This window comes from Canis aureus, chromosome 30 (genome assembly GCF_053574225.1).
Source record: "Canis aureus isolate CA01 chromosome 30, VMU_Caureus_v.1.0, whole genome shotgun sequence".
Taxonomy (NCBI): Eukaryota; Metazoa; Chordata; class Mammalia; order Carnivora; family Canidae; genus Canis; species Canis aureus.
The window spans coordinates 23,263,322-23,290,627 of record NC_135640.1 but is presented as its reverse complement, the minus strand read 5'-3'; the positions used below and the strand labels follow the sequence as shown (position 1 = coordinate 23,290,627).

The 27,306-nt window shown below is 33.5% G+C and overlaps 2 long non-coding RNA genes across 6 annotated transcripts in view; one reads left to right on the top strand and one right to left on the bottom strand.

Moving 5' to 3' along the window:
* Window positions 1–27,306, top strand: part of LOC144301778 (uncharacterized) — an 80,814-nt gene that overhangs the window by 47,296 nt on the left and 6,212 nt on the right. The window contains exon 2 of the long non-coding RNA XR_013368629.1: window positions 4,393–4,541. This is a non-coding gene — a long non-coding RNA (uncharacterized LOC144301778). The remainder of the gene's footprint in view (window positions 1–4,392; window positions 4,542–27,306) is intronic.
* LOC144301780 (uncharacterized) overlaps window positions 4,182–27,306 on the bottom strand; it is a 37,777-nt gene continuing 14,652 nt past the window's right edge. For 3 of the 5 annotated variants that reach the window (XR_013368634.1, XR_013368630.1, XR_013368631.1), the window contains 3 exons: window positions 23,739–23,827; window positions 6,192–6,295; window positions 4,182–4,701 (listed from right to left, as the gene is read on the bottom strand). This is a non-coding gene — a long non-coding RNA (uncharacterized LOC144301780). Of the gene's footprint in view, window positions 4,702–6,191; window positions 6,296–6,783; window positions 6,938–23,738; window positions 23,828–27,306 lie in introns of all 5 variants that reach the window. The other 2 variants (XR_013368632.1, XR_013368633.1) reach the window with 2 other exon arrangements.

Here is a 27,306-nt window from a genome sequence, read left to right as displayed (position 1 = left end):
TCCAAACACAGTAAAGAGATCTTGATTCAGGGAAAGATAATCAATACCCATTAGTGTTGTGGATCACACTAATGTCTCCTTCTTTCTTTCTTGAAAATACATTCCTAAACAGAATTATCTCGAATAATTTGTGCTATGTGGTACCAAAACAAAACAAAACAAAACAAAATGAAACAAAACAAACAAAATTGTGTACCAAAACTTGTTAACTTGAAGCTATCTCCATTGTGATGAGATGTAAGTACTGCATTCATTAGCTTGATAAGCCTAAATTAAAAGTTAGTCTTTTAAAATTTATTCTAATAGGGATAAACTTACTCAACTTGGTAAAGAACCTCTACTAAAACTTATAGCTAACCTCATACTTAATGAGGAGAAACTAGATGCTTTCCCACTAAGCTCAGGAACAAGGCAAGGACATCCTTTCTCACCACTCAATTTCAATACTGTACTAACAAATGCAGTTAAGACAAGAAAGGTATTAAAATCTACAGATTGAGAAGGAAGAAAATATCTTTGTTTGCAGATGAAATGATTGTCTACACGAAAAAAATTGCAGAAGATCAGCCATAAAAAAAAACTCATGAGAACTAACAGGCAATTATATTAAGGTTACAGAATATAGGATTAGTATACTAAAGTCAATTGCTTTCCCATACAACAGCAATGAATAATTGGAGTTCAAAATTAAAAACATAATACCATATGCATCAGTATTAAAACATTGAAATATGTATAAATATATACAGTATTTATTATCTACAATTTTATTATACCAACAAAATACATTCAAGATTTATATGAGGAAATCTACCAAGTCTGATGAAGCAAATCAAAGAAGATCTAAATAAATGGAGAGATATTTCATGTTCATTGATAGATCCAATATTGTCAAAATGGCTGCCCTTCTCAACTTTTTAGATTCAACAGAATCCATATCAAAATCTCAGCAACTTATTTTGTACATTTCAACAAACTTATCCAAGCTTATATGAAAAAGCAAAATATCAAAATATCCAACAGAATACTGAAGAATAACAAGGTCAGAGTATGTACTTAAAGATATACTAAAATCTTATAATAATCAAGACAGTGTGCTATATTTTGTATATTTGTATGTATGCACTTTTTAAATAAATATATTTTAACATTACCTCAAGATAATTAAAATGGTTATTATTCTTCCAATAATTTGTTTCTACAGTTCTGTGGTATTGAATGTTTCCATAGATTTCTGTGTTTCCTTTATGCAACAAAAATAATAAACATTTAAATAGCAAATTCATCTATTAAAGATAAACAAATTCACACAAGAAAATCTTCCCCCTATTTAATCTACTGCATTAGTAGTTCATTTGTCTTAGCTTTTCCTAAAATTCTTCTACCTAATATTTTCAAATCATATTAGATAGACTAACATTTTTCTTTATGGATAGGTAGGGGACTTGATCATTTTCCTTTTCTGATATTTACTTTCTCTAGTTTCTCCATAAATTCTTGGAAGAAATCAGTTATTCATTTTCTTGTGAGCTGGTATTCTGTACTTTTAACCTGATTATATGAAGATTTGTAAAGGGCAGAATTTGAAAATTCCAAATAATATTTTACATCATATATTTCAAATCAATTTACTAACAGTTACTTCTACTTTTCACCAAAGAATGAGTGGCCTTCATCTATATAGAACAATCATCATATATGAGAGAAATCCAAGTGGAAAAGAGCAAACATACAAAGTTTCATAGAAGCCCTTCATACCTGGATGATCACTGGGGTTATGGTTGTAGAACCTACTCAATCTGAATTCTGGGACATATTTACACTAATCTTGTGGCTGAGCAGAATAAACCCTGAATGGCAAATCTGATTGTTATCCATATTTGCTAGCTGACTATTGCAATATCACGGCTGTCTCAGGTTTTATGAATGTGGGAATGATTCCTAGCATTCCCAGACTCACATTCAATGCTAACATACCTGAAATTCCTTAAGTGCTATTATTTTTTTTTATTTTAATAAAAGCCAGCATTAGGTAAGAATTACTAGGTAGAATAAAAATAAATTTAGAAATCATTTGAACAAAGTGAAAACAAGGCCAGTCTTGAGCAGCAGGGCAGAGTACAGAAAAACAACAACAACAACAACAACAACAACAACAACAACAGCAACAAAAAACAAGATGTCATTTATCTTTTGGGTTCTTTTTGGCCAGAAAGAGAGACAGTTAGGTCACTTTCTTGACCCAACTCACTGCCTTCTGTAGTTCTACTATTTACTTGTGCTAAGCAGGGTAACTGGATTCCTGAATTACTAAATCTTCTATGAAAATCTTTGGATTTGTGGCTTAGCTGGAGCTGCTATAACAAAATATCATGGATTAAGTGGCTTAAACAACAGACCACTTACTTCATTCATTTACTAAATAAAATTAATATTTAATACTTTTATAATCTACTAATAATTTCAAAATAATAAAAGTTTATTTCTCACAGTTCTGGAAGCTATACATTCGAAATTGAAGTAGGAGCAAGTTTGTTTTTTCTGAGGCCTCTCTTCTTGGCTTATAGATGGCCACATTCTCACTGTGTGTTCACCTGGTAAACTCTCTGTGCATGCATGTGTCTGGGGTATCTCTATATCTGGAGTATCTCTGTGCCTTAATCTCCTCTTGTAAAGACATGAGATGGTATGCCTGGGTGGCTCAGTTAGTTTAAGTCTCAGACTCTTGGTTTGGGCTCAGGTCATGATCTCAGAGTCATGATCTCAGAGTTATGAGATCTAGCCCACATTGGGCTCCATGTTCACTTGGGAGTCTGCTTGAGATTTTCTCTCCCTCTTCCTCTGCCCCTCTCTGTCATGCTCTATCTCTCTCTCTAAAATGTTAAATAAATAACCTTTTAAAAAAGAAAAAGACAGTAGATTTATTGGATTAAGGTTCACCCTAATGAATCCATTTTAAATTAAATAGCTCTATAGAGATTCTGTCTCCATTCTGAGGTATTGAGGGTCAGGAGCTCCACATATGAATTTTGAGTGAACACAATTCAGCCCATAACAAGAGGTAACTCTGAAATTTACCAACACTCTTATTTGACACCTTTGTTTCCTGCCATCTGTCCCTTTCTTTTGCTGCCACCTCAGATTGTTACAGTATCAGCAAATCACGCAGGGCACAGTCTCAAAAACTCATTTTCCTGAATTGCCATGCTCCTGGCATTATCCCTCACTCCTGTAGCTTTATCAGTCTCTGCAGAGAGCCATTTCTTGCCCACTAAGCCTAATTAGCAAAGCTTTTAAAAACCATCAGATAGAGCAAATCAGACTACATCTGAACTTCTTTATGAGGCAAAACAATTCTTCATTTGAAACTTAGACAAGATAATTTCCAATCAGAAATAATCATTGAAAATTTAAGAAATATATTTATCAATTATTTTTTTTCTTGATCCTGAGTTTGTTTTAAGCAACTTACAGCTCTTGTTCTGTAGGATATACACATTACCATACACATGAATAAGAGAGACAGGGTGTTGTGGGATAAAAGGGGCTTTAAAAAGTACAACAAGTTTATTGTATTTATTAAAAATATTCAAAATTCAATGTTTCAACAAGAAGTGATTGTGTCCAGGCTGACACCTGAAGTCTACAAATTAATAAATATGTATTGGTGATGCAGAATTAATTAAGCCTGAGACAATAATGGGAGATCTCTAACCTTTCAGGGAAGTAAAAATGGAGATGAGAGAAATTAGAAAACTCAAAAAGCTGTTTTTCAAACTAGCTGAATCTTTGTAAATGACAGCACTTAAAACTGACATTTTAAGTAAATGATCTACCATAGTTGATGGGTCTTTTTCCATCTTCCAGTTTCTTTCCCCTTTTCTGCTCTACTATTTTAAATTCCCAAATCCTTTACAAAGGTTATTTTTTGATCTCTAAAGAATCTTCTGCTCTTTAGAACTCACCTTTTGGCAAGTAGTAACTAGGTTACTCACCTTAAAAATAAGATTAGACAATAATGCTACCATTAGTGAATTTTCAGCTTGTTCCAGAAGTGCTGATAAGGCATCTGGCAAGGCTTTGTCATGACCTTGGGAAGATAATGTGGCAGTCTCCTGACCAATAGTGTACAAAAACAAATAGTTCTGATGTAAGTTGATTTATTCCGCGCTGTGGAGAAAGTCATCAAACATACACTGAATTTCTGGTATTCGACTTAACTCATTAGTCTCCACCTAGAGTCAATGCTGTTTTTATGAAGATTCTTTCCTTTATATATTCTATGTTGTACAACAATTTTTTTCATCTCAATGAGACGATTACCCATCCTTTTGGAAATGAATAATGTTGATTTTTACCTCTAAAAAGGAAAATTTCACCATATCATTACAGGTCAAACTGGTTATCATCAAAGTTCATCTGGTCCTCTTATGATGCCTTTAAATACAGTGATTGGTTTTGCTGTGGGATGGCCAGGGAGACATTACACTTACTGACTATAACCATTGAGGACATCTTCAGAAATATTCTTTCATAACAAGGTAGGCTAATTTCATGAATTGCTTGAAACATGACCACCTTAGTGTGTATCTCTTCCTATTTTGTGATTTCTATTGGGAGTCTATGTTCAGCTGCTTTTTGTTTATTTATTCTCTTATAGGAGTTATTTGTGTTTGCTTCCAGGTGTTCCCGTAGGTTTACCTGTAAAGAAACAATTGTGCTTTTTAGGATACTGGCCTGGCTGCAACACCAAACAATTAAAACATAATGGCATAATACTCTCTAGCTCCATCTACATCATTGCAAATGGCAAGATTTCATTCTTTTCTTACGGCTCAGTAAAATTCTATTGTGTATTTATACCATCTCTTTTTTAACAGTTCATCAGTTGATGGACATTTGGGCTCTTTCCATAATTTGGCTAAACAAAATAAGTCATTCAGAGAAAGACAAATACTATATGATTTCACTTGTATGTGGAATTTAAGAAACAAAACAAACATATGGAGAAAAAAAAGAGAAGTAAATCAAAAAAGAGATTCCTAACTATAGAGAACAAACTGATGGTTACCAGAGGGGACGTGGGGGGAGGCGGCAGAGTAGGTTAAATGGGTGATGGTGATTAAGGAGGGCACTTGTCATAGGCACCAGGTGTTGTATGTAAGTGATAATCACTAAATTCTATACCTGAGACTAATATTACACTGTATGTTACCTGGAATCTAAATATAACTTGGGGAGGGGGATAAAACAATGGCAAATGAGATGATTTAGAAAGCGATTTCTCTATTTCATAATAATCTGATATTCAGCAGTCCTAGAAGGGAATATTGGTGACATTGTGTGAGAAATCAAGTTTCCTTCCATCTTCTTGCTCTGCTATTCTGAAATGGCATACCTGTGTGGTGGCTGGCAAAATAGAGCAGAGATGAAAGGACACAAGAGAAGATTATTTGCTTGAAAAGAGAGGAAGTCTGCTTTCTGTCTTCCCAACTGTGTGCCCTGACATGGAACAGCGTCCATACAAAAGCATGCACCCTATTTCTCCTTTTCCTTGGCCAAACAAGAGCAGATGTTGGCTTTCTTTCTAGATGCTCCAAATGCTGGTGAACTTTTCTTTCACCCACGTTTAATTTCTATTTCAAAGGCATGAATTTTCTGGTGGGCAGACTTTCATGAGAGTGTGAAAATTAAAGAGCTGTTCTTGTAGCAGCTGTTTTTGAAATGTGGTAAATTCAGTTCCAATTTGGGCTTAGCAAATAATTGTGAACTACTGTAGTGAATAGTCACATACTGATCACTTTGTGTCCTTCCCTCTCTCTCATATTTTTATATATTTAAGAAAAATATTTATATATTTACATACTAAAGAAAAAATAACAAAGATTTCATTATTTATGAAGAATCAGAAGATTGCCAGGACAGATGCATATAAATAAGCAAAATTATGGGTGCCTAGGTGGCTCATTTGGGTGAGCACTGGTCAATGGTATCAGGGTCATAGGATCCAGCCTTGTGTCAGGTTCCCTGCTTATGGTGAGTCTGCCTGATGTTCTCTCCCTCTGCCCCTACTCCAGTTTGTGCTCTCTCTCTCTCAAATAAATAAATAAAATCTTTTAAAAAATAAATAAGCAAAATGCATAAAATTGTTCTTGTGAATACTTGCCATTTTAATATTTTCATGAACATACCACTTCTATTGAACTGAGAAGATTGACATCTGTTTTTACACATCCTGTGGAGAGGAACATAAAAATATGGCTAATATCCTAGAAATTGCAGTCATCAATATGATCTGTGAAGACAAAAAAAAAAAAAAATAGAAAGGAAAGTGTCTACCAAAGCTGTAGAACCCTGGGAAAGCATTCAGTAATTAAATTTATTCAAACTCTTAAAAAAAAAAAAAAAAACAAAAGCATAAAAGTTGATGGCCTGAGACACGTTATTTAAAGTTAATGGGGATTGTAAAGTAGAGAAAAACTAGCAAAGAAGAGATTAATTAAAAGCTACTACATTTTGAAGCCAATTCAAGAGAATTCAAGTGAAATTCATTGCTTGGCATCAGTGAGGTACATTAGAAATGACTGTGAGAGTCTTAGAGAAACATTCTCCAGTATAATAAAAAATAAAGCATCTTTACGATCTTACTCATTTTCAGATTTTTATTTAAAAAGTACAAAAGTAATAGGACAAAAATGTAACTCAGGTGTAAAAATACCTAACAATATATTAAGAAGCCTGTGGTGGAAATGACAAAAGCATAGTTCTTGTTAGTAGAGAGACCTGTTTTAATCACCAGGTATTCAGCATGATAATGAAGTGAACTTCTGTTTCCCCATTACTGCACTTCCGAAGTACACATTAGTATTTGCTTGACATTCAAGGTAGTTGATATGGGTAATGTATTGTGTGTGAAACATTTGGCAAATGGCTGTGCCTATAAATGGCAGGAAACATAATTAAATAAAATATGATGAATCAAGTCCATTTTAAACTATCTTATCTTATTTCTTTTCAATTATTTTATTTATTTCAAGATAACCAAATAATTCATATGTGAAAAATGAATGAGTTGATCAAGTGTTCTCTAGTAATTATTTATAGATTTTAATATCACTTCCAATCCTGCTTGTCTCTAATGAGTTCGACGACTTGAAGAAATTATATATTTCCTTAGGTCTTGATATCCCATCCCTATTGATTGACAGTTGTAAATACATAAGTATCAATTCTGAGAACATTTTAGAAAAATATTTGCAAACAGATTTTATGCCTATGTAGACACTTTAATAATTTAATAAATATTTATTACTTATTGCTTTAAGTGCATAGAATTTATTAGTCAGAATACAAAAATAAACAGATGATTAGAATAGGGGAGAGCAGAGTTCTCAGTGTGGCACAACCAAGCATTTTTTACTTCATTAAAAGAAAAAAAAATGTGAGCAGGTATCAGTAAATCACAATGGAAAGATATGAGATGAGGTGAAAACTGAGAAACTAACAAAGTTTGGATATTAGAGTTTCAGAAAAACGCATTATATAAAAAAGTTCAATATAAAGGAGAGAATAAAAGAAATAAGTGAAAAAAAGTGTTATGAAAAATTAGAATCTAACATGGAAGGGAAATTGAAACACTTGCTTTGGACAGTATATAAATTTCCAACCCACGAAGACGTTTATTCCCCTAGATTGAAAAATATCTCTATAAATATATAGATATATCATTATGTATGATGCAATTTTAATTAAAATAATAAACCCTCATGTTTAAAAACAATTCTGTTAATGGAGACTGCAAGTTGTTGTACAGGTGTGGCCAAAGAGACCTTGTATCTCTAGCTGAGAAGTATGGAAGTATCATCCTTCACAGAAAAACATGAGTGTTTGATGTGGGGGATCAGGTTTCTCGGGAACACATAAGCTTGAAGGAAGTGTACTGGGAGTGGTCTTGTGAGCAGCAAATGAAAGAAATGAAAAAACAGGACTGGACAGAGAGAGAAGTGGAACTGCGATTCAGTCACAATTTGACCTTTGCAAACCCCGTGGGACGCTCTGGAGCTTGATATCTCTTCAGTCTTGGAGTGGGCGACTTGGGTCTTCAAACTGCACCACAACCAGTAATTGGATGTAGGCTATTTAAAAGGGAGGAGACATGGATTTGAGCATGGTAGCAGACAATTCCAGATGCTGAAGGGATAGATCCCTCACCTTTTCAAGGGGGAATCTGGGCACTGTAGCACAGCACAAGTGAGAGACTGAATGTATAAATGAAAAATGGCTAGATGAGAGATGACAACAGATCTCTAATTCACAACCTCTCCAGAAACAAGCCCCGAAACCTCTGCAGCTATTGGCCTAGAAGAGTCAAGACTTGGCTAATGACTGCTAGCTTTCTTTTATTTTTTATCCTACTGCTAACTTGGGCCAAGAGAATGCCACATGGCTCCCCAAACCACATAAAATGCCCACTTGTAATTAGTGCATGCCCGGCTTCCTTATGCTAACAGTCCCCAGTGAGAGCATACTCTTAAGCCTTGTCTTTCTTTTTCATAATAAAGCCTTCCCACTCTCCTACCTGACTTTGAGACTCTGACAAAGGAAAGTGATAATATCTGGCTCCTTGTATAGCAAAGCCTGAACAGATAGACTCTTTTTGTTCTCATTTGAGTGGTCTTTATTTTCTACACCTGAGAAAAATTTGAATCAGAGCATATCTGATACATTCCTTTTTTCTTTCTTCTTCTTCTTCTTTTAAAAGATTTTATTTATTTATTCAGGAAAGACACAGAGAGATGCAGAAACATAGGCAGAGGGAGGGCAGGCTTTCTGTGGGGAGCCCAATGCAGGACTGGATACCAGGGCCCTGGGATCACTTCCTGAGCCCAAGGCAGACGCTCAACCGCTGAGCCACCCACGTGCCTACTCCCCAATTTTCTTTCTACATAAGGCATCCCCACATCCCGACTGTCTCAAATCTCTGGCAAACACAGGGATTGGTGGCTGATTTCCTAACCGTAGCAATCTCTGAATAAATAACTTGTATTTGTTTTTATTTGGGCAGTCTTTGTTGATTTCCGGCTTTCCTGCAAGCTCCACCAAGTTATGGTCTTCACTGTTGTTAAATATTGTGCTATATAGACTTTTCTTTCAAACTAATGGAAGAATTTCTTCATATCACAACCCGGACTGGAATATCTTCTCTTTAATCTTTAACCTTAATCTTTTTCTCTGAGGTGATTAGAAACTTCCTGATTATTGAATGTATTCATATTTTCACAAGAATGATGTTTACTTAATGGATGTGGTGCATTTGTACTATTCAATACACCTATGTTTCCCTACTTTTTTACAACTCTCTGTTCTTGTTTTTCTTGGACAATTAATATCAGACATTATCTTATATCTGGCTTTTTTAGGGGTGTATAATTTCCATTACTAAAATTCCATAAAATGGATTATATTTGCTTTGTTCCCTACCATGTTCCCAGATCTCAAAAGAGCATGTGAAGCGTAATAATCATTAAATTAACATTTTCTGTGTGAATGGGTTAATGTACCAATCATTTTGTTGCCTGTATTTTTTTTTTAAAGATTTTATTTATGTACTCATGAGAGACACAAAGAGATAGGCAGAGACACAGGTAAAGGGAGAAGCAGGCTACTCGCAAGGAGCCTGGTGTCAAATTCAATCCCGGAACTCCGAGATCACAATCTGGGCCAAAGGCAGACACTCAACTGCTGAGCCACCCAGGCATCCTTTATTGCCTGTATCTTAAAGTCACTTCTTTTTTTTCCCTAAACTCAGGTCTGCTTTCTTGCTGTGTTGTCTGTTTTGGTTAGTGGAATTCCCTCTCAGCCAATTATTCAAGTCAGAAAAATGTAAGCCATCTTAGAATTTCCATTTCCCCCATGGTAATAAATCATCAAATACTTTATTTTCTATTTCTTAAACCATGATTAATTTTATCTTCTCTACTACAAACCCACATCCAGAGTGAAGATATCTTTTTTCTTCATGAAGCTAGCTTTTCCCACCTGATCAGTATCTAATCTCAAGATTGCCAGAATAAGTTTTCAGATACCTAAATTATATGAATAATTTAGATGACAGACATCTAAAATTCTTGAGATGTATCTTAAAATTTAAGTGTTTTGTTTGTCAGTACATTAAATTTTATTAGGCAGATGCAAAAGTATTAAAATAATTGAATACCAAGGAGTCACTTATGGAGATGTAACAGATCATAACTACCATGATAATTCCAGTACTTATAGTTCATGGTATAGTTAATAATTAGTGGTTGATACTTTTGTTTCCTACAATTTCCAGAATTGGCTTCACTTATTCCATGAAAATTATACTAGAAACTTACTTATATTGATTTTCCATTGTATGTAGCACCACATTTCTTTATTCATTCATCTAACAGGGGACTTTGTGTTCTTTCCATAACTTGGCTACTGTGACTAATGTTGCAATAAGCATGAGAGTGCAGATCGATCTTTGAGATTCGATTTCAATTATTTTTGGCATATACACACACAAGTGGGATTTCTAGATCATATAGTATTTCTATTTTTAATCCATTGAGGCACTGCCATACTGTTTTCCATAGTGGCTGCACGATTTTTCATTCCCACCAACAATGCACCAGGGTTTCACCACTCCTTCACCAATACTTGCTATCTTCGTTTGCTTGATAATTACCATCTTAACTGATGTGAGGTGATGTCTCATTGTGGTCTTGATTTGCACTGAATAGCATCTTGCCATATAACTATTGTCCATAGTATGTATTCTTTGGAGAAATGTCTACTCAAGTCTTTTGCCCATTTTTAAATCAGGTTACTTGTTTTCTGTTTGTTTTGTTTTGTTTTTGCTATTGAGTTGTAGGTGTTCCTTATATATTTTGAATATTAACCTCTTATTATATACACAGTTTGTAAATATTTTCTCCCATTCTGTAGGATGCTTTTTCATCATATTGATTGTTTTTCTTTACTGTGCAGAAACTTTTTAGTCAGCTGATGTGACTATAAACAAAGATCATAAGAGACTATTATGAACAATTAAACACCAACAAATTGAAAAGCCTAAAACAAATGGGTAAATTCCTAGAAACATATAGTCTATTAATACTGAATCACAAAGAAATTGAAAGACTGAGTAGACCACAATAATGAATGAGAATATTAAATCAAAAATTAAAAATATAAGACAAAACAACAAACAAAGAAAAGGTCAGGGGTGCATGGGTGGTTCAAATGGTTAAGCATCCAACTTCTGGGTTCAGCTCAGGTCATGATCTCAGGGTCTTGGTATTAAGTCCCCTGTTGAGTTCCATGCTCAGTGGAGTCTGCTTGAGATTCTCTCTCTCCCTCTCCCTCTGCCCCTTCTCACCGTGTTCATGAGTGCTCTCTCTCTCTCTCTCTCTCATAAATCAACAAATCTTTAAAAAAAAAGAAGAAGAAGAAGAAGAAAGCTCAGGACCAGATGGCTTCACTGGTGAATTCTACCAAGAATTTAGAAAAGAATTAATCTAATCCTTCTTAAAGTCTTCCTGAAAATTGAAGAAGAGGGAACACTTCCAGACACATTTTATGAAGCAGTATTACCCTGACATTGAAGGCAGAAAGGGATAGTACAAAACAAAACTCTAGATCAATAGCCCTGATGAACACAGATATAAAAATCAACAAAATATGAAGAAAATCAATTGAGCTGCACAATACTCTTTCATGATAAAAACTTTCAACAGTCTAGGTGGTAAAGATACTTACCTCAACATACTAAAAACTTTAACTGAAAAACCTACAACAACATCATACTCAATGGTGAATCTTAAAAGCTTTTTCCTAAGATCAGGAACAAGATAAATATCCCCCTCTCAGCATTATGATTAAATTTAGTACTAGGAGTTTTATTCAGGCAGGAAATAGAAAAAAAAAGCATCCAAATCAGAAAGGAAGAAGTAACAGTACAATGTGTTTGCAAATGTTATGATCTTACATGTAGAAAATCAAAAAGTATCCACAAGAAAAACAAAGTTAGAAGTAATAAAATCAATAAAGTTACAAAATAGAAAAATCAAGAGACACAAAAGGTTGTGCTTTTTTATACACTAATATTAAATTATCCAAAAAGGAAATGAAGAAAATAATCCAGTTTACAATGACATAAAAAATAATCAGGGAAAACTTTCATTAAGGAAGTGAAAGATTTGTACATTAAAACAATAAAACACTTGTAGAAGGAATTAAACAGAAACAAATAAATGAAGAGGCAACCTATGTCCATGGTTTGGAAGACAATATTATTAAAATTTTGCCCATACTATGAAAAAAAATAATCTACCAATTCAATGCTATCTCTATCAAAAGCCCAGTGTTGTTTTTTATAGAAATAGAAAAAACATCTTAAAAGTCATGTGGAACCACAAAGGACCCAGAACAACCAATGTAATCTTGAAAAAGAAGAATAAAGCCAGAAGTTTCACCCTTTCTGATTTCTAATTATATTATAAAGCTAACATAAGTTAAAACAGTATGGTACTGACACAAGGACAGAGGATAGAGATCCCTGAAAGAAACCCGTACATACTCATCTTTCACAAGGGCGCCAGTAACATGCAATGGGGAAGAGACAGGGTCTTCAACAAATGGTTTTGGGAAAATGGGATATCCACATATTAAAGAATGAAATTGGACTCCATCTTACACCATACACAAAATTAACTCAAAATGGATTAGACTTAAATATCAGATCTGAATCTGTAAAACTTATAGAAGAAAAGTGAAGTCAAACCTTCTTGACATTGGTCTTGGCAATGATTTCTTAGATATGACACCCAAAACACAGGCAACGAAAGTAAAAATAGACAAGTGGGCAAGAAGCTTTTAAAAAGATTTACATCTCAAAGGGGGACAGCATACACTTTCTAGAATAAATGCTTTAAGAAGAGGAAAGTCAGAGTCCTAGAATTAGCAAAACTGCCTTTTCTCTGTTACCTCTATGACTAAGTAAAGGTATTAATAATTCAGAGGGGCCACATTTTCCACTTGAAATGGAACTTTCTTTGAACACAGAAAGGAGGTAATGGTATTCTAGGAAACATGAATTACTAGCCTTTATCTATCACATCACTTCTATGTATTAGGCAGCCATTTTTTCAAAGGCGATGACACAGAAAGAAAGGAAGGATAGGGCAACTCATAGTTCCTTTTCCTTTCAGTCCTATCTTATGGGTAAGTCAAAGCTAGAGAGTATTAGTAGAAGGTGCAAATATCAAGAAGTGAAATAAACAACATACAATTGAGTATACACAACACCTCCACTATTATGGTAAGAACATACGTATCTACCAGCTATCAGTGTGAAATAGGTGATTTCGGTCATTTTTTATGCAAGATGTATGCTTGTTATATTAGCCTCTAAAACTGACTTTGCACAATGTGAAGATGGAAAGTAATAATCATGCTAATAACTTAAAATTTTTATTTTTATTTAATTAGAATGACATTAAGTAGCAAGTAAACTGGTCCCATAGCTGACCTAGAGAGATTATATTTTTTTTAATTTATTTTTATTGGTGTTCAATTTACTAACATACAGGAGAGATTATATTTTAGTACCTAAAGAGTGTTGTTGGGAAGCCTGGGTGGCTCAGCGGTTTAGCGCCTACCTTCAGCCCAGGGTGTGATCCTGGAGTCCCGGGATCGAGTCCCACATCGGGCTCCCTGCATGGAGGCTGCTTCTCCCTCTGCCTGTGTCTCTGCCTCTCTCTCTCTCTCTCTCATGAATAAATAAATAAAATCTTTTAAAAAAATAGTGTTGTTTTCTTCCATTTTCAATAAAGTGTTCTTCCATTTTTATTTTGCCCTGAGCCCTGCAGCTTATATAGCTGGCCCTGAAAAGGGTAAATTTTTGCTGGATCTGAATACCTTAGAGTTCCTCAGTGCTAGGTTTATATTTAGCACTTAGGACTTTGAATTCTGATGTTTGTATAATTCCTTGATAAAATATGGCTTCTAGCCTTCTATCACAGATGGTCTATCGTCTATTATTTGCTTTTTTGCTGTCTATGTATTCAGCGCCATAAATTCTCATCTTTCAGAGGGAGGTCTGCAGGGAAGAAAGGAGCACAAGCTCTGTGATTCCATCTTTTTGTTTGCTTCAATGGCTGATGAATTCACGGTACTTCAGAGCAACATACTTGGACCAAAGTACTTTAAACCCCTCCTTTTTCTTTTCCTTTCTTTCTTTCTTTCTTTCTTTCTTTCTTTCTTTCTTTCTTTCTTTCTTTCTTCTTTCTTTCTTTCTTTCTTTCTTTCTTTCTTTCTTTCTTTTCTTTTCTTTTCTTTTCTTTTCTTTTCCTTTCTTCTTTCTTTCTTTCTTTCTTTCTTTCTTTCTTTCTTTCTTTCTTTCTTCCTTCCTTCCTTCCTTCCTTCCTTCCTTCCTTCCTTCCTTCTTTCTTTCTTTCTTTCTTTCTTTCTTTCTTTCTTTCTTTCTTTCTTTCTTTTCTTTCTTTCTTTTTCTTTCTTTCTTTTCTTTCTTTCTTTCTTTTTGTCTTTTTAAAGATTTTATTTATTTATTCATGAGAGACACACCACAGAGAGGCAGACACCTAGGCAGAGGGAGGAGCAGGCTCCCTCCCTGAGGAGAATCCCATGTGGGACCCAATCCCAGGACCTCGGGATCATGATCTGAGTCAAAGGCAAACAGACGCTCAACCACTGAACCAGCCAGGTGCCCCCTAATCACTTCTTTCTATAGCGTTTTTTTTTTTTTTTTTTTTTTTTTTTTGTCTCTAAGGGCTGCATTTGAGAGTTTCTTCAGCCCACAACTGTGGATTTGGGTTAGGTTAGGTTCCTATTACACATGATTGCATAAACACCATTCTTCCTGACTATTGCAGTTCTCATGGGATCTTTCCTAAATTTACTTCTCTCTGGGTCAATTATGTGTATCTTTCATGTCTTCATAGTATAATTTTAATGACTACCTTTCTAACTGATTTTCTTAAGAATATTTTTGAATCATAGCATTGGAAGAATTCACATGCAAACCAATGAACAAGATTTTCTACTTGAAATCTATCTTAGAACAAAAAAGGAACTCATCTTCAACATCCAAGGACCTGCATTTTTTACTGTATGCTAAGGCTCTCAAATACAGTGAGAATTATAAATTACCCATGTAAAAGGCTGTAAACCTCAAAATAAAGAAAGGAGAAACATAAATAAATAAGCACCCTTATGTAGAAATTCTGGTCCTTTATATAAAGGAGAAATCATTTTAACATCAGGACATCATTCTCCTTTGTTTCCATACCACTGAGAGAGAAGATTTTTAGCTTCATAGGCTTGATGGAACTGTCAAGAGCCTAAAATATACTTTTTTGATACATGTTGTATAGTTCCTTAGACTTCTCTTTGTCACAGTGGGTTTTCCTATATCCTGGTTTATTCCACTTCTTTTTTTATTTTTTTAGATTATTTATTTATTTATTTATTTATTTATTTATTTATTATTTTAGAGAGAGACTGCACAGGGAGAAGCAGAGAGAGAGGAAGAGAAGCAGATTCTGCTAAGTGTGGAGCCAGATGCAGGGCTCGATCTCATGACCCTGGGATCATGACCTGAGCTGAAATCAAGAGTCAGATGCTTAACTGATCTAGCCACCCAGGCGCCCCTCTACTTCTCATAGGGGAGATAATCCACCTTTTATGATAGTTCACATTTATTGTGGTCAGTTCTTTCTCACTTTTTATTCCTTTTTTCTTTCTCACTGCCACTTATCCTTCCTCTGCAATAAACATATAATAGTTCATTGTTTTTCTTTCACCCTCTAGTTTAGAACTATCTAACCGGGATGCCTGGGTGGCTCAGCGGTTGAGCATCTGCCTTTGGCTTAGGGCGTGATCCTGCAGTCCCAGGATCAAGTCCCACATCAGGCTTCCTACATGGAGCCTGCTTCTCCCTCTGGCTGTGTCTCTGCTTCTCTTTCTCCGTGTTTCTCATGAATAAATAAATAAAATTAAAAAAAAAAAAAAACTAACCAAACAGACTCAGTAATATTCAAAGGAAAGAAAACAAAATGAAAATGTTTTGCATTAAATAGCCCACATCTGGGCAGCCCCGGTGGCTCAGCGGTTTAGCGGCACCTTCCGCCCAGGGCCTGATCCTGGAGACCGGGTATCAAGTCCCCCGTCGCGATCCCTGCATGGAGCCTGCTTCTCCCTCTGCCCGTGTCTTTGCCTCTCTCTCTATCTCTCTCTGTATCTCTCACGAATTAAAAAAAAAAAAAATAGCCCAGGTCTTAAAAATTCTTGTCCAAATTGTAACTCAGAGAAAAAAGTTCACCCATGTACCCATGTATCTGAATAATGATTTTACTTCCTAGATCAGAAATCAAGAAGAAATAACCTAGTTACTAGATTGCAGAAGAAGAACTATCATACATTAATTAAAGAATGTCTATACATTTAAAACCAATACTAAGATTATATATTGTGGTAGAAAAGAGTTCTTGACATATTCCTATATAATAGATAATACTTTGGATAAATTAGAGTCTAAACTTTTTTAATTAAAAAAAAGCTTTTTGTCCTCTTTATGATATGATGATTGTGTAAATATAATGGTACTATATTTTCATTATGTAAAACATGGATTTAATTCCTCATGTATATATCTGTGTATATATGTATGTATGTATATATCTATATATATATACACACACACATAGACACACACATATGCCCATATGTATGTATATGTAATTATATAGATATACATGTGTGGATCTATAAGGATATATAGATATTACTTTGAGATTTTAAATGTGATATAAAATGTGTCCTGCTGGAAAGAAAGAGCTAGACAGTTCTTGATTTCTTTCCATTTCTCATTTTCTCATCTTAATTTATCATCTTATAATACTCTGGATTACATTTCATGCTTTTGAAACGTGGTCATATTACATCATTATATGGTTTTATTTTTATTTAACTCTTTATACATTTTCAAATATTATATCATTCTGTATTGGCAAGAACAAAATGTGACTGCTGCAATAAATCACAATCTTGGCATCAATCCCTTAGCATCTACTCAACAATATACTCAAGCAAGAAGGGAGGCTGCCACTTAGAATGTCAATGACAGTTTCCAAATACACATCTCTCTTTTTTTCCCATTCACATGTCCATCCAACATGCATTTATTGGGTACATACTATATACCAGAAATACCAAAGTGTGAGTTTTATTCTTGGGGACTTATATTTTATCAGAGCTATAGAGACAATAAACAGAAAGGAAAAAAAATAACCTGCTATGTGAGGTGATAAATGTTATGCATAAAAATAAGCAGAATAGAGCAAGATAAGAAATCTTGGAGTGCCAAAAATAAATAATGCTTTTTAATAGACTGTGAGGGTAGCCCCATTAAGAAGATGAGATTTCAGTAAAGATTTGAAAAAAATAAGACCCTATCTCTGTTCATATCTTGGAGAAGAGTTTTATAAGAAGAGGTTAACAGCCAGTGAAAACTATCCAAGGTGAAAATGTTAGATGTACGTAAGGAACTATAATATAATAAGAATCTATGAGGGTAATAGAGGGGAAGAAGTCAAAAATAATTGGGGTAGAGGAGTAAGGTACTGTCTTGTATGAGACCATGGACAGAAGAGCCCTTGCGGGATTTTGAGGGAATAATGGTACGATCTAATAGCTATTATAAACAACAACAACAACAACAACAACAACAACAACAACTGCTCTAGTTTCTTTGCTGAGAATAAATTTTAAATGAGCAGTCATAGAGGCAGAAAACACAGAGGGTTTTACAGTAATCTGGGTAAATACTATACTTTGAAGGCTCATATAAGAATGGTAGCAGAGAGGTAGTAAAAATTAGTTCAATGTGGCTGTATATTTAAGGTAATCCAAGCCAAATTTCCTATCCCTCAGCCATAGTAAGAAGCATCTCATGTTATACCTAATTTTAGAGGTGTATCTACCTTTAAACAAGGCAAGGAACCATAGTGGAGAGGATGCCTACCAATCTCTTCTGTTCACTATTGTATATTTATATTAATATTAATCATGCCAATATTTAAGCCATATTACTCCCTACTTGGGTCCTCTTTAAGGAACACAACTTGTCAAATTACTATTTGCCAAGTCATCAACTACCTTACTTGAAATTTATCTTTGTCAATCTCTGAGAAAATGTCATCTCTGTACAAAAATAACATGAGTAAGTTTGTGGATTGATTCATTTACACGAAAGAGTACCCTATTAGGGAATGTTTAGCTTTCATGTGTTGATTTAAATTACAACCTGAAACAAAGTGATTTGCTCATAAGACTCATTCTCTGAATACTTAACAGTTATATAGGTTTAATTGGCAAAATCTGATCTCTTAAGGGTTCCTATGATTTTTCCTCACTAAATGAGTCATAAAAGTGGAATTTATATGTAAAGTATCTTAGACATGTTTTACATCTTTGCATATATGTGACTTTCTACTATTATATCATGTTCATATTTCAAACACCAGATTTATAACAATTGTGTTGACAAAAGTTTGCAATGTAGCCGAGGCTACATTGCATTGCAAATTTGCATTGCAAACTTTTGCAATGATTTACCTTTTCCTATCTTAAATATGAATATTGAACTACAAATTAAATAATTCTAAATGCTGTTTCTGGTCTAATGCAGCACATGTGTTGCCATCTGTTCCATTTACAATCATTATTTTAAAAAATAAGGCATAAAGTGAATCTCATTTTTAACCTTATTTAAGATATGTACAAGAAATTTCTCAAGATACATCATGGATTTTAAAATTATACATAAGCAGCAATCATGAGCACAGTAATTTCATACAGGCAAAATCTGCTTTTATGCATTTCCACTACTGTTAAAAAGAGGGAAATTACATAGCCATGCAACTATTTGAGATTTAATAACAAATACAGGTATCTAAACATCATATTTTTAGCATATTTTATACAAAAACACTGAACATATTTATGTCTTCTTTTCCCTGTAATTTTCAAGATATATTTGATTCTTAATATTTGTTCGGAGAATACAAAATAACTTTAAAAAGGCATAAAATGGCAACCTATATCAGAAAAACTACATATAATATACACATGAATCTCAGAGTCTACTCATAGATGACTTTACATATTTAATTTTTACTATAGAAAATTCTAACATCTTTGCTGTTGCATTTTTAGATCTTATGAAATGAAAATTTAAATCCAGATTTAGTTAATTAAAAATCAAATTTGATAGTTATACAAGATATGTGATTATAGTTTATTCAATATGTGAAAATAAGACCCTCAATTTCCTAATTCGTTAATGTCACTATTTTGGTTTGCATACAATTATAACATTTTTTAAGCATTTGAATTATATATTTGTTTTCACATATGGATGCATAATATTACCTTTGGATATATGATGTTCTTTATGTCTATTTCTATATAAGATATACCATCTGTGGTCTCACATCTATTCATGGGCACACACATAATCCAGCCAAGGTATCAATTTCTTTTCTGCTGAAGTCTTTCCAATCCAGTCTTCATATGTGCATTATAGACTCCCCCTTTTGAAATTTAGCTAAACTTTGCAGGAAGTACCAAAGTAGCAAGATTACACTCTGACTTTGAAAATGGAGGTCATCATCACATGGCCTACAAATGGCTACAGTTTTTAAACTAGCCATAATTTATATGGAAAATATCATCTTATGATATGGAAATATTATGTTGAATAAGAGCACATGCATTGGATTCCACAGGGATAAGTGAAACTTAGGAGGCTATGATTCGAGCACAGAAATTGCATACAATATTCTGTATGCCATAAAGGCCTGAACAACCTTAAATTCCTAGTAGAAGTGACTTCTTCAATATTCCAGGCCTAGAATTCCAAGGCCAACTTCTATCACTTTTCAATTGTTCATTCCATCCCACACATTTTAGTCTAACCAGATGCATGAAAGCCCAGAGTCTACGTAATTAAAGAGCTAGCAAGATGAGGAGTTTTAGATTTCTACATATTTCAAATTTCAGTTGGAATTTAGAGTTTAAGTTTATGCATCAAAACAAACAAAAAACCAACATATGAGATATTTCAAAGATTGTAACGTATTCATTCTTTTCTTAATAATACAAATTCATAATTAAAAGTACATAAAATTTTAATATGGGTTAAATGATTAAATAATATTAAGAAAAATGCTTAGGTTTCCATTTCAGGTTTGTTCAGTGTTTGCTTATTTTATACTACTTTCCTTTGCAACATGTTTTCTTTTCATGGCTTTATAAATACAAGAATTGTTGGTTTAAGGAGATCCAAATTAATGAATATTTATTTTCAAGTAAAAAGATATAACTAAGAAAGTGATATGTATTTAAGATATTATTTTCTAGAGTTATTACCTGCATACATTGGTTTGCAAGGACTGCTGTAACAAAATAACACAAACAATTCCTTATGCTACAGAAATTTATTGTCTCATGATTCTGGAGCCTAGAAGTGTAAGATCAAAGTGTTGGCAGGGTTGATTCCTTCTGAGAGCTATGTGATAAGATTTGCTCCAGCCCTCTCTTGCCTTGTAGACAGCCATCTTTACCACTGTCTCTTCATTTCATCTCTTCTCTATATGTGTCTCTTTGTCCAAATTTCCTCTCTTTAAATGGACACCAATAATATTGGATTAGAGCCTATTCTAATAACCTCATTACAATTTGATTATCTCTTTAAAGACAATATCAACAAAGGTCACATTCCTAAGTGCTGTTAAGTATGATAAGTATGTAACATAAGTATTATGTTAGACCACAATTCTGTGTGATTTTTGTGGGGATGTAATTCAAGCCATTATAGTGTACCTAATCCCTGCCTGATTATTTCACAGTTGCCATGCAAATTCACCATTACTCAATTTCCTTTATTCAGAGTTATTTACAATTTTTCCAAATTAATATACATGTTATTCACAAAGGGTCCTTTTATAATACAGACATTGAAAACACACAAATTCCGACATGTGAAAGGTTTTGAATCTCCACACGAAATTACATTTACTTAAAAAATATATAATTCTTTCTAATATAGAAGGATCAAACTTATGTATTATACATATTAATATTTGTATTAACATATAATTGCTGTTTTATAAAGCCAGTACATATAAATACCATGAGTGATTAAACTATAATAAAATGATATATTTCAAAAGCAATTTAATTTTAAAAGGCCATATCCATCATCTGCTGTAAGTTGTCCTTCAATTGCCTTATATTCCATTGTTGCTAACACATCATGCATGGAAACATGAATTCCCTCAAGTATAGAAATCAAGCATTCCTTCAAAACCAAGCTTACAATGATATTTTAAAATTATGTATTTAGTAAATATTCCAATTATTTGGCTAATCTAGATGTTGACTAACATAACCACTTAAAAATTTAACCCCCTATATATAAGGCCCCTTCAACACACACATGTAGTGGTATCAGCAGCCAATGTTTGGTTATAACTAGCTCATTATAGGGTTCATGATCATGAAATTCAGAGAGAAACATTACTGAGTTTAAGATTATTTAACTAAGTTATTTGTTAAACTCTGTCTCCATTACACTTGGATCCCATGAACAAAACATTGAGACCAAATCATTGGTGAGCCAGAAGTCAACCAGATAGTCTTCCAGACAATAGTTCTCTCTCGTCTTTTCCAACTAAACTCCCTTCAGTTTTTTTGTTTTGTTTTTACATCTCTTATCATTTGTAGTTCTACATAGAAGATTGTAAAGCAATTTATGCTTCAAAAGAAAAAAAAAAGAGTTTGGCACCACGCAATGCTTACATTTTATAGTCCAACCTTTGTATTTTATAGGTGCTGGCCTTGAATACCAGACTAGCATTGTGAATTGATTAAAAAATAAAGAGCTCATGAGATTGACATTATAATGCAATCAAGTACCTCAAACTCCCTGTTCTATGCTCTTCTGTACCACTACTCAAAATTCAGCTGAACATTATTTGGATACACAACTTTCCCTGTGTCTTCTTTCATATTTTCAAATTTCCTTGTTATTTTACTTGGAAACTCAATGGAGTCAGTATTTCTATTGTAAGTGTAGCTCTAAGCCAGCCCTTCCCTCACATTGTACCTTTTTTCTTTTTCAAGGAGCAGCCATGTCCATATAGAGACAAATTATGATGATTGATGCAGTGACATTAATAAAAATAATGAGTCTACAAAAGAAAAAAGTAAAATAACTCTGGGCTTGACCTCTAGTTTTGAATGTTGATTTCAGTATTTCCTAGGTTGGTGACCCCAAAAGAGTCATTTAAATTTTCTCTCTCTGAATTTCTTCATCACAAATTTGGTGGCAAAACCAACCAACTTCATTGACTAGTAAAACACTTAAAAAAAAAAAATAAAAATCTATCCCTTAGTAAATACTCACAGAATTATTGTAATCACCGCAGAAATATTTTATTCTTTTCTGTGTAAATTATATGTATATATATATATCACATATATAGCACATATATCCATATATGTCTATATATGTGTGTATACACACTTATGTACATGTATATTATATATATGATGTAAATATATGAGTGTACTGATAGGATATTTTTATTTTAAGACAAAATATATAGTGATAACTAAGAATGATTTTAAAAAAGATTTGGTATAAGTTGTATGAAATATTTTACCTTTATTTTATACTTCTCTGCACTTTTTGATGTTTTTTAAAAAATGTCATAAAAGAGCATTTATAGATGATGTGGGGTAACCTTTTTTAAAAGTTCTTACACATTTCTGGAATTTTAAAGTGAATAAACCATATTTCAAAAAAATATTTTATGTCTGCTAAAAGAATGATCTGTTGTTTCCAGTTCGCTAATAGTATAAGGGCAAGAAATGGCAATTTCTGAAGTCGGCTGGACATTATTCTTACAACAATGAATTGTGATACTAAAATTAGGCTAGAGCAAGTAAAGTGTCTAATTAATCTCTGTTTCTAAGTCACACGTACATAGCATGAGTAAGCTTGTTGATACCTATGATGATGCATTTGCCAAATAGGAAAATCTTAGGTACTTTGAGCATATGTATCTTGGATGAATATATATAAACTGTTGGCCTTATTTAGAAGGAAAAGCTGGTATAAGAACTGAGTAGAATTTTTTTTCTGAGTAGAAATATGTTTGGTTAATTATGTGGCTAGAAAAATATGATATGATCTTCCGTTGAATTAGAATCAACACTGTGAATTTTAAATTTTAAAAAATGGAGCAAAGCTTGAGAAGACAATGAAAAGAACATTAATCTCTATGCTATAAAATGTAGAGATGAGCTATTGAGATTTTATCTCTTAGCAATGAGAACATTATTTCCTAATCTTAGGGAGAGACTAGTTTTTATAATAGAACTTTAAGAGTATTCATCATCTAGTCATAAGAAAATGAAATTGAGTTGTAGAGGAGTAAATAGGTTTTGTCAAAGATTATGTGTTAAATATGAGAATTTTTGTGCATTCACAGAAATTTTCTATAGCAATAATTGTGCACCCTATCTGAGAGTATAAACAGCCACAGGGGCCACAGTGGGAAGACTAAATAAATGAGTAAATTCTGCACATTCTGTGCTGGTGGCAGCAGAAAAGCCCCAATTTTTACCTGGTGTTGATTAATGCTGCTTCGTATTCTTTTTGTTTGAAGATCCAACTTTCGGTATTATATATATATCACCCAAAATATATATCCCCCTGCAAGAGGTAGAAAATAGGTTATCTGAAACTTATATTTTACTTTTCAAATGGGAAATTTAATAGATTGGGCTGGAGGGGGCCTGCATAATGAAAAAATGCATATTAATTCTACTGATCACAATTAGATAACAAGTATTTAAGAAACAACACTGTCTCTCTCTTAATGAAATTCTGCTCTGCTTTATGTTCTAGCTCGAAACTTCCAAGATTATCTTCAGGCTCTTCTATGAGAATATCCACCGTTATCCCTTAGCCTTTGTATTAACAGTGTTTTAAATCCTCTGTTACTTAATAGTAATCTCTTATATTTTCTTTTGTCCAGATAGATTTAGTTTTCTTTAAAATTTGATTTTTTGTACTTTTTTTGTTGTATTCTCAGTACTTTGTTTTTCCCTATATCAACTTAATAAAACTCAATTAACTAACTAGCAAACTTCATTAGTATTTATTCAAAGCCTAGGTAAGTGTTGGTTATAGTAATCACCCAAAAAAGAATAAGACATCAAAAGCTATATTAGTTAACTGAGGCAAAGGGGGAAAATATGGGTAACAAACATGCATACAAATAATTACAATTAAAGTGTGATGAGGCTAATAGACATATAAATAAGATCTTTAGAACCTGAGTTGACTTAGTAAGTTGTAATGTTTGAAATCACACGCATGTTTGAAATCCTGGATAGGAATATGCATTAAGTGTTCTATGTATATAAGTTAATAGAAAAAGTAAATGAGTAATTCAGCTAGGTTAAAAAGAGAAATATGATTGTTATGAGAGAGAATTTAAACCGAGTAGTCAAATGGGAGTGTCTCAAACACAAAAAGAAGTCTACTAAACAATCACATGGAAAAGTGAAATAAAGCCATCTCAATTATTTCAGTTTGGGAGCAGAGAGCAGGATGTTTGTTTGCAGCCTTTTATTTTACCATTCCTGACATATTTTCTCCTTTTTATGTTATAAGATGAAGGTCTAACCTCTATACTCAAGAACTCAGTAGAAAGTTGAAGGAAGGAAAGAAAAAAGTGACAAATTCTGGAATTATATATATTGCTTTCCTCATCTCTTGGTTTAAACTTAGTCATATTACCACATCATTGGGCAAGGTTGCCTACAAATGAATTTTTTATATTGATGGGGTCCATCCAGAATGTAAAAGTTCATCAGAAAATTTCAGAAAAGTGGAATGAGAATAGCAATTAAGATGGTGCTAGTGGTTCCATGATACTGGTAGTAACAAGTGGAACAGCAGAGAAATCAGAAGTTTAACAAAGAACTAGGGGAAGAGATAGCCAAGAAGAACCCTGCTATGATCACAGTCATTGTGTTAGGGTGAACCAATGCAGCACATTGGGCAGACATGAAAACTTTCTCTAACTTTTGATCAGATACATCAAAAATCAGCACAAGAGGCTGAAGTATTCTCTCTCATACTACACTGGCTGTATAAGAAGCTATTCTGAACTGGGGCAATCCTGGGGAAGCCAAGTTTAAAAAATAAAATTACATCTATTCTTGCAATGCCTGGGTGGCTCAGGCAGTTAGGCATCTGGCTCTTGCTTTCAGCTCAAGTCATAATTTGAGGGTTGTGAGATCCAGGCCCGCCTTGGGCTCCATGCTCACTGAGGAGTCTGCTTAAGACTCTCTCCTTCTCCCTCTTTCCCTATTCCCCCATCCCTTTATAATAAATAAATCTATATTTTTGTAAATAAATCATTAAAAACCATTTGGATGAGTGTGTGGATACCCGGGGTTGCACCCTCTCCAAAGTAATCACAGAGGGAACATCTCCACACTAGTCCTTGCCTGAACATAGGAAGAGGGTATAATTTCCTTGAACTATGGTATTAGCCACCAAGCTACATATTCATCTGCAGGTCAAGGGTAAATATGTAACGAGCAAAGAGACATAGGTATGAACTTTGACCGATAATTGACTTATCCTGACCTAAGGGGTATTACCTAATTAATTCTCCTTTACTAAAGGCAAAAGTAAGGAAAGAAATGTGAGCATGAACATCAGAGGGGACACTCTGCAGTATAAATATATTTCACAGAACATATTAAGCCAAATCACTAAACAAATAAACAAATGACCAAATAATCAATAATAATGACATCGACCTCTAGGAGAGAGGAAAGGGCGAAAAGTGTATCCAGAATGGCAATTATCTATTATTTAAAATGTCCGACTTTGAACAAATATTAAGATACCTGCTAAGAATGTAGGAAATGTGATCCAGATAAACAAAAGCTAAGTGAATTCATTAGTATCATACCTGCCTTACAAGAAATTCTAAATAGAGTTCTTCAGGTCAAATACAATTGATTTCAGGTAGGAATTTGAATGCACAGGAAAAAGCGGAGATCAGTAAAGACAATTATATAGGTAATTAAAATATAGCATAATTTCTTATATTTTCTTTTTTTCTCTTAAATTATTTCAAAGGAACTGCATAAAATATTATGTGCATAATGTTTACAGAGGATGCCTGTAAAGGAAGAATGGATCAACAAAAAGACATTACACATGTAAAAAGCAATATGCAAAATGACGGGTCTAAATTCAACTGTATAAACATAAGATATGTGAATGGATTAAAATATATAATTGAAAAGTTGATGATCAATTTGGATTAAAATAAAAACCAAGATCCAACTGTACATTGTCTATAAGAGATGTTAGATACAAAAATATTTTTAAAAAGGTGAAAAGGAGATTACCATGTCTAACTATACAAGAAATCTGGAGTAGCTACACTGTTATTTTAATGGTTAGATTTTCAAAAACCGTTTATTAAAGAGACTGCCCTTTTCTTATTGTATATTCTTTCTTTCTTAGTTGTAAATCAATCAATCACATATGTCTGGGTTTGTCTCTGGGCTCTCTATTCTGTTCCATTGATCTATGTGTCTGTTTCTTATGCCAATACCATGCTGTATTAATCACCATAGCTTTGTAATATAGAGTTTTTTTAACTTTAAGTTTTTTTCTTTTAATCCCAGTATAGATAACACTGTTATATTAGTTTCAGGTATACGAAATAGTATTTCAACAATTCTATACATTACTCAGTGCTCATCATGATAAGTGCCTCTAATCCCTGTCACATATTTCATCAATATCCCCACACATCACTCCTCTGATAACCATCAGTTTGTACTCATAGTTAAGAGTGTGTATTCTGGTTTATGTCTCTCTCTTTTTTCCCCTTTGTTCATTGTTTTGTTTCTTAAATTCCACATATGAGTGAAATCATATGGTATTTGTCTTTGACTGATTTATTTGACTCTGCATTATACTCTTCAGGTTCTATCCATGTTGTTACAATTGGTAAGCTTTCATTCTTTTTTATGGCAGAATAAAATTCCATTGTGTGTGTGTGTGTGTGTATCACATCTTCTTTATTTATTCACCTATTGATGGACACTTGGGCTACTTCCACCATTTGGCCATTATAAATAATGCTACTATAA